The sequence below is a fragment of the Rhopalosiphum padi genome, unplaced genomic scaffold, assembly GCF_020882245.1.
Source record: "Rhopalosiphum padi isolate XX-2018 unplaced genomic scaffold, ASM2088224v1 scaffold1, whole genome shotgun sequence".
NCBI lineage: Eukaryota > Metazoa > Arthropoda > Insecta > Hemiptera > Aphididae > Rhopalosiphum > Rhopalosiphum padi.
The window spans coordinates 3267713-3277651 of record NW_026869996.1 but is presented as its reverse complement, the minus strand read 5'-3'; positions in this window follow the sequence as shown (position 1 = coordinate 3277651).

The window sequence follows — 9939 nt, the reverse complement described above, 5'->3', positions numbered from 1 at the left end:
ATGGACTAGAAGATACTGCTAATAATATTGGGTTTATATAATGTGCGTGTAAGGGTTATTGAATATAATTGATAGTAAATTAATGGCAGTGAAACAATTGAGATTTGTTAATAATCTGAATAAAATTTTAGTTAACACCTTTGACTTGTAATTTTCATTCTTAAGTGTTACCATTATTAACTTGCAACCATTTCATTTAAGCTGATACTACAATAACATTTTAAAACATGCTTTTTTATGATAATTTTGACGAATATTAAAAATTTAATTTTTTTTAACTGTTTATAAAACACACAATTCTCATGTTAATCTCTTGAAACCTGGACCACTATATTAAGAAAATGAATTTAATTTACCATTATTAATTTGCATACATTTCATTTAAGCTGATACTTCAATAATGCTATAAAACATGATTTTATATGATAATTTTGATGAATATTAAAAATTCATTTTTTTAACTGTTTATAAAACAAACAATTCTCAAGTTAATCTCTTGAAACCTGGACCACTATATTAAGAAAATGATTCTAATTTACCATTATTAACTTCTATAGATATTATGTAAGCTGATTCTTCATAAACACTAAAAAACATGCTTTTTTATGATAATTTTGACGAATATTAAAAATTCATTTTTTTAACTGTTTATAAAACACACAATTCTCATGTTAATCTCTTGAAACCTGGACCACTATATTAAGAAAATGATTCTAATTTACCATTATTAATTTGCATACATTTCATTTAAGCTGATGCTTCATAAACACTATAAAACATTATTTTATATGATAATCTTTACGAATATTAAAAATTCAAATTATTATCTGCTTATAAAACACTCAATTCTTAAGTTAGTGTCATGAAATCCAGACCATTATATTAAGTAAATGATTCTTATTTACTATTATTAACTTCTATAAATATTATGTTAGCTGATTCTTCATAAACACTTCAAAAACATGTTTTTATATGATAAGTTTGAGAAACATATGAATTCCTATTTTAATCTGCTTATAAAACAGTCAAATATTAAATATATACACCAACAGAGGGCGTGAGCGTCGCCGTAGTGGGGACGACATCCGTCGGCCGAACCGCCTCAGAATGAAACTAGATAGTTGTGTGGCGTTCACCGTACTGCTGTGTATCGTAACGGGTCGTTGTTTTTACTTAGCTTTTGAGTCTACTCGTTATTTTTTAATTAAGATTTTTGATATTATAAACGGATTGTTCATATTTTATGCCCGAAGTTAACACAAGTAAGTGTCTTGATCCTTGACTACTAGATCAAGAAAATGATTCTAATTTATAATTTTTAACTTTCATTTTTTTCATTTTACCTGATATTTTTACTTCATAAAAACTATAAAATATGATTTTATAAGTTAATTTTGACGAATAATACAACTTAACATTTTTTCGTATTGAAAAGGAGCGATTTTCAGTTGTTTTACAAATGTATTTTTTAGTTACACTCATAATACATTTGAATTCCTTCTACAAAACATTCTGGTATATTTGTACTATCTTTTATGGCTTATCATAATTATTATTTATTATCATCTGTTATAAATGTTTTGCAGTTTTACATTCGTATTTGTATTTAAGTTTCAATTGTAAATTCCTTTCATGTATTTTGTATAAAAATGAAGTTTGTCTGTTAGTTTATGTTTTGATAGTTTCCACTTCTGAATTACTCAGTGTTGTCCACGTACTAGTTGTTATATAAAAATTGTCGTCCTCCTTATGGTATCTAGTAGTGACATTTTGTCCTCCAACCATTATACATATTTAACTTACTATTTTTTTTTTTAGATGGCTGTACACCAGATATACTCAGGACATATTGAGACATGAATTACCATTTCTACCATATGGGAAAGTTTCAACATCCTACGTTGAAAATGGACTAGACGATCCTGATAATAATAATAGTTTTATGCATAGTACGAGTAATGGATATTGAATATAATTGATAGTCAATTAATAGTAGTGTAACAAAAAGTTAGTGTCATGTAATCCAGACCATTAGATTAAGTATATGATTCTTATTTAACATTACCAACTTCCATATATATCATATAAGCTGATACTTCATAAACACTATAAAACATGTTTTTATATGATTATTTTGACTCGTATTTTAAATTCATATTTTTAACTGCTTATAAAACAGTGAATTCTCAAGTTAGTGTCATGAAAGTCAGACCATTAGATTAAGAAAATTATTCTAATTTACCATTATTAACTAGCATACATTTCATTTAAGCTGATACTTCAATAACGCTATAAAACATGATTTTATATGATAATTTTGACGAATATTAAAAATTCATTTTTTTAACTGTTTATAAATCAAACAATTCTCAAGTTAATCTCTTGAAACCTGGACCACTATATTAAGAAAATGATTCTAATTTACCATTATTAACTTCTATAGATATTATGTAAGCTGATTCTTCATAAACACTAAAAAACATGCTTTTTTATGATAATTTTGACGAATATTAAAAATTCATTTTTTTAACTGTTTATAAAACACACAATTCTCATGTTAATCTCTTGAAACCTGGACCACTATATTAAGAAAATGATTCTAATTTAAAATTAATAATTTGCATACATTTCATTTAAGCTGATGCTTTATAAACACTATAAAACATGTTTTTATATAATTATTTTGAATCGTATTTTATATTCATATTTTTAACTGCTTATAAAATACTGAATTCTCAAGTTATTCTTTAACAATTATACATTATTAACTTACTACATTTTTTCAGATGGACGTATGTCAGATCACTCAAGGCATGCAGAAACATGAATTCACATTTCTACCACTTAAGAAAGTATCAACATCCTATGCTGAAAATGGACTAGAAGATACTGCTAATAATATTGGGTTTATATAATGTGCGTGTAAGGGTTATTGAATATAATTGATAGTAAATTAATGGCAGTGAAACAATTGAGATTTGTTAATAATCTGAATAAAATTTTAGTTAACACCTTTGACTTGTAATTTTCATTCTTAAGTGTTACCATTATTAACTTGCAACCATTTCATTTAAGCTGATACTACAATAACATTTTAAAACATGCTTTTTTATGATAATTTTGACGAATATTAAAAATTTAATTTTTTTTAACTGTTTATAAAACACACAATTCTCATGTTAATCTCTTGAAACCTGGACCACTATATTAAGAAAATGAATTTAATTTACCATTATTAATTTGCATACATTTCATTTAAGCTGATACTTCAATAATGCTATAAAACATGATTTTATATGATAATTTTGATGAATATTAAAAATTCATTTTTTTAACTGTTTATAAAACAAACAATTCTCAAGTTAATCTCTTGAAACCTGGACCACTATATTAAGAAAATGATTCTAATTTACCATTATTAACTTCTATAGATATTATGTAAGCTGATTCTTCATAAACACTAAAAAACATGCTTTTTTATGATAATTTTGACGAATATTAAAAATTCATTTTTTTAACTGTTTATAAAACACACAATTCTCATGTTAATCTCTTGAAACCTGGACCACTATATTAAGAAAATGATTCTAATTTACCATTATTAATTTGCATACATTTCATTTAAGCTGATGCTTCATAAACACTATAAAACATTATTTTATATGATAATCTTTACGAATATTAAAAATTCAAATTATTATCTGCTTATAAAACACTCAATTCTTAAGTTAGTGTCATGAAATCCAGACCATTATATTAAGTAAATGATTCTTATTTACTATTATTAACTTCTATAAATATTATGTTAGCTGATTCTTCATAAACACTTCAAAAACATGTTTTTATATGATAAGTTTGAGAAACATATGAATTCCTATTTTAATCTGCTTATAAAACAGTCAAATATTAAATATATACACCAACAGAGGGCGTGAGCGTCGCCGTAGTGGGGACGACATCCGTCGGCCGAACCGCCTCAGAATGAAACTAGATAGTTGTGTGGCGTTCACCGTACTGCTGTGTATCGTAACGGGTCGTTGTTTTTACTTAGCTTTTGAGTCTACTCGTTATTTTTTAATTAAGATTTTTGATATTATAAACGGATTGTTCATATTTTATGCCCGAAGTTAACACAAGTAAGTGTCTTGATCCTTGACTACTAGATCAAGAAAATGATTCTAATTTATAATTTTTAACTTTCATTTTTTTCATTTTACCTGATATTTTTACTTCATAAAAACTATAAAATATGATTTTATAAGTTAATTTTGACGAATAATACAACTTAACATTTTTTCGTATTGAAAAGGAGCGATTTTCAGTTGTTTTACAAATGTATTTTTTAGTTACACTCATAATACATTTGAATTCCTTCTACAAAACATTCTGGTATATTTGTACTATCTTTTATGGCTTATCATAATTATTATTTATTATCATCTGTTATAAATGTTTTGTAGTTTTACATTCGTATTTGTATTTAAGTTTCAATTGTAAATTCCTTTCATGTATTTTGTATAAAAATGAAGTTTGTCTGTTAGTTTATGTTTTGATAGTTTCCACTTCTGAATTACTCAGTGTTGTCCACGTACTAGTTGTTATATAAAAATTGTCGTCCTCCTTATGGTATCTAGTAGTGACATTTTGTCCTCCAACCATTATACATATTTAACTTACTATTTTTTTTTTTAGATGGCTGTACACCAGATATACTCAGGACATATTGAGACATGAATTACCATTTCTACCATATGGGAAAGTTTCAACATCCTACGTTGAAAATGGACTAGACGATCCTGATAATAATAATAGTTTTATGCATAGTACGAGTAATGGATATTGAATATAATTGATAGTCAATTAATAGTAGTGTAACAAAAAGTTAGTGTCATGTAATCCAGACCATTAGATTAAGTATATGATTCTTATTTAACATTACCAACTTCCATATATATCATATAAGCTGATACTTCATAAACACTATAAAACATGTTTTTATATGATTATTTTGACTCGTATTTTAAATTCATATTTTTAACTGCTTATAAAACAGTGAATTCTCAAGTTAGTGTCATGAAAGTCAGACCATTAGATTAAGAAAATTATTCTAATTTACCATTATTAACTAGCATACATTTCATTTAAGCTGATACTTCAATAACGCTATAAAACATGATTTTATATGATAATTTTGACGAATATTAAAAATTCATTTTTTTAACTGTTTATAAATCAAACAATTCTCAAGTTAATCTCTTGAAACCTGGACCACTATATTAAGAAAATGATTCTAATTTACCATTATTAACTTCTATAGATATTATGTAAGCTGATTCTTCATAAACACTAAAAAACATGCTTTTTTATGATAATTTTGACGAATATTAAAAATTCATTTTTTTAACTGTTTATAAAACACACAATTCTCATGTTAATCTCTTGAAACCTGGACCACTATATTAAGAAAATGATTCTAATTTAAAATTAATAATTTGCATACATTTCATTTAAGCTGATGCTTTATAAACACTATAAAACATGTTTTTATATAATTATTTTGAATCGTATTTTATATTCATATTTTTAACTGCTTATAAAATACTGAATTCTCAAGTTATTCTTTAACAATTATACATTATTAACTTACTACATTTTTTCAGATGGACGTATGTCAGATCACTCAAGGCATGCAGAAACATGAATTCACATTTCTACCACTTAAGAAAGTATCAACATCCTATGCTGAAAATGGACTAGAAGATACTGCTAATAATATTGGGTTTATATAATGTGCGTGTAAGGGTTATTGAATATAATTGATAGTAAATTAATGGCAGTGAAACAATTGAGATTTGTTAATAATCTGAATAAAATTTTAGTTAACACCTTTGACTTGTAATTTTCATTCTTAAGTGTTACCATTATTAACTTGCAACCATTTCATTTAAGCTGATACTACAATAACATTTTAAAACATGCTTTTTTATGATAATTTTGACGAATATTAAAAATTTAATTTTTTTTAACTGTTTATAAAACACACAATTCTCATGTTAATCTCTTGAAACCTGGACCACTATATTAAGAAAATGAATTTAATTTACCATTATTAATTTGCATACATTTCATTTAAGCTGATACTTCAATAATGCTATAAAACATGATTTTATATGATAATTTTGATGAATATTAAAAATTCATTTTTTTAACTGTTTATAAAACAAACAATTCTCAAGTTAATCTCTTGAAACCTGGACCACTATATTAAGAAAATGATTCTAATTTACCATTATTAACTTCTATAGATATTATGTAAGCTGATTCTTCATAAACACTAAAAAACATGCTTTTTTATGATAATTTTGACGAATATTAAAAATTCATTTTTTTAACTGTTTATAAAACACACAATTCTCATGTTAATCTCTTGAAACCTGGACCACTATATTAAGAAAATGATTCTAATTTACCATTATTAATTTGCATACATTTCATTTAAGCTGATGCTTCATAAACACTATAAAACATTATTTTATATGATAATCTTTACGAATATTAAAAATTCAAATTATTATCTGCTTATAAAACACTCAATTCTTAAGTTAGTGTCATGAAATCCAGACCATTATATTAAGTAAATGATTCTTATTTACTATTATTAACTTCTATAAATATTATGTTAGCTGATTCTTCATAAACACTTCAAAAACATGTTTTTATATGATAAGTTTGAGAAACATATGAATTCCTATTTTAATCTGCTTATAAAACAGTCAAATATTAAATATATACACCAACAGAGGGCGTGAGCGTCGCCGTAGTGGGGACGACATCCGTCGGCCGAACCGCCTCAGAATGAAACTAGATAGTTGTGTGGCGTTCACCGTACTGCTGTGTATCGTAACGGGTCGTTGTTTTTACTTAGCTTTTGAGTCTACTCGTTATTTTTTAATTAAGATTTTTGATATTATAAACGGATTGTTCATATTTTATGCCCGAAGTTAACACAAGTAAGTGTCTTGATCCTTGACTACTAGATCAAGAAAATGATTCTAATTTATAATTTTTAACTTTCATTTTTTTCATTTTACCTGATATTTTTACTTCATAAAAACTATAAAATATGATTTTATAAGTTAATTTTGACGAATAATACAACTTAACATTTTTTCGTATTGAAAAGGAGCGATTTTCAGTTGTTTTACAAATGTATTTTTTAGTTACACTCATAATACATTTGAATTCCTTCTACAAAACATTCTGGTATATTTGTACTATCTTTTATGGCTTATCATAATTATTATTTATTATCATCTGTTATAAATGTTTTGTAGTTTTACATTCGTATTTGTATTTAAGTTTCAATTGTAAATTCCTTTCATGTATTTTGTATAAAAATGAAGTTTGTCTGTTAGTTTATGTTTTGATAGTTTCCACTTCTGAATTACTCAGTGTTGTCCACGTACTAGTTGTTATATAAAAATTGTCGTCCTCCTTATGGTATCTAGTAGTGACATTTTGTCCTCCAACCATTATACATATTTAACTTACTATTTTTTTTTTTAGATGGCTGTACACCAGATATACTCAGGACATATTGAGACATGAATTACCATTTCTACCATATGGGAAAGTTTCAACATCCTACGTTGAAAATGGACTAGACGATCCTGATAATAATAATAGTTTTATGCATAGTACGAGTAATGGATATTGAATATAATTGATAGTCAATTAATAGTAGTGTAACAAAAAGTTAGTGTCATGTAATCCAGACCATTAGATTAAGTATATGATTCTTATTTAACATTACCAACTTCCATATATATCATATAAGCTGATACTTCATAAACACTATAAAACATGTTTTTATATGATTATTTTGACTCGTATTTTAAATTCATATTTTTAACTGCTTATAAAACAGTGAATTCTCAAGTTAGTGTCATGAAAGTCAGACCATTAGATTAAGAAAATTATTCTAATTTACCATTATTAACTAGCATACATTTCATTTAAGCTGATACTTCAATAACGCTATAAAACATGATTTTATATGATAATTTTGACGAATATTAAAAATTCATTTTTTTAACTGTTTATAAATCAAACAATTCTCAAGTTAATCTCTTGAAACCTGGACCACTATATTAAGAAAATGATTCTAATTTACCATTATTAACTTCTATAGATATTATGTAAGCTGATTCTTCATAAACACTAAAAAACATGCTTTTTTATGATAATTTTGACGAATATTAAAAATTCATTTTTTTAACTGTTTATAAAACACACAATTCTCATGTTAATCTCTTGAAACCTGGACCACTATATTAAGAAAATGATTCTAATTTAAAATTAATAATTTGCATACATTTCATTTAAGCTGATGCTTTATAAACACTATAAAACATGTTTTTATATAATTATTTTGAATCGTATTTTATATTCATATTTTTAACTGCTTATAAAATACTGAATTCTCAAGTTATTCTTTAACAATTATACATTATTAACTTACTACATTTTTTCAGATGGACGTATGTCAGATCACTCAAGGCATGCAGAAACATGAATTCACATTTCTACCACTTAAGAAAGTATCAACATTCTATGCTGAAAATGGACTAGAAGATACTGCTAATAATATTGGGTTTATATAATGTGCGTGTAAGGGTTATTGAATATAATTGATAGTAAATTAATGGCAGTGAAACAATTGAGATTTGTTAATAATCTGAATAAAATTTTAGTTAACACCTTTGACTTGTAATTTTCATTCTTAAGTGTTACCATTATTAACTTGCAACCATTTCATTTAAGCTGATACTACAATAACATTTTAAAACATGCTTTTTTATGATAATTTTGACGAATATTAAAAATTTAATTTTTTTTAACTGTTTATAAAACACACAATTCTCATGTTAATCTCTTGAAACCTGGACCACTATATTAAGAAAATGAATTTAATTTACCATTATTAATTTGCATACATTTCATTTAAGCTGATACTTCAATAATGCTATAAAACATGATTTTATATGATAATTTTGATGAATATTAAAAATTCATTTTTTTAACTGTTTATAAAACAAACAATTCTCAAGTTAATCTCTTGAAACCTGGACCACTATATTAAGAAAATGATTCTAATTTACCATTATTAACTTCTATAGATATTATGTAAGCTGATTCTTCATAAACACTAAAAAACATGCTTTTTTATGATAATTTTGACGAATATTAAAAATTCATTTTTTTAACTGTTTATAAAACACACAATTCTCATGTTAATCTCTTGAAACCTGGACCACTATATTAAGAAAATGATTCTAATTTACCATTATTAATTTGCATACATTTCATTTAAGCTGATGCTTCATAAACACTATAAAACATTATTTTATATGATAATCTTTACGAATATTAAAAATTCAAATTATTATCTGCTTATAAAACACTCAATTCTTAAGTTAGTGTCATGAAATCCAGACCATTATATTAAGTAAATGATTCTTATTTACTATTATTAACTTCTATAAATATTATGTTAGCTGATTCTTCATAAACACTTCAAAAACATGTTTTTATATGATAAGTTTGAGAAACATATGAATTCCTATTTTAATCTGCTTATAAAACAGTCAAATATTAAATATATACACCAACAGAGGGCGTGAGCGTCGCCGTAGTGGGGACGACATCCGTCGGCCGAACCGCCTCAGAATGAAACTAGATAGTTGTGTGGCGTTCACCGTACTGCTGTGTATCGTAACGGGTCGTTGTTTTTACTTAGCTTTTGAGTCTACTCGTTATTTTTTAATTAAGATTTTTGATATTATAAACGGATTGTTCATATTTTATGCCCGAAGTTAACACAAGTAAGTGTCTTGATCCTTGACTACTAGATCAAGAAAATGATTCTAATTTATAATT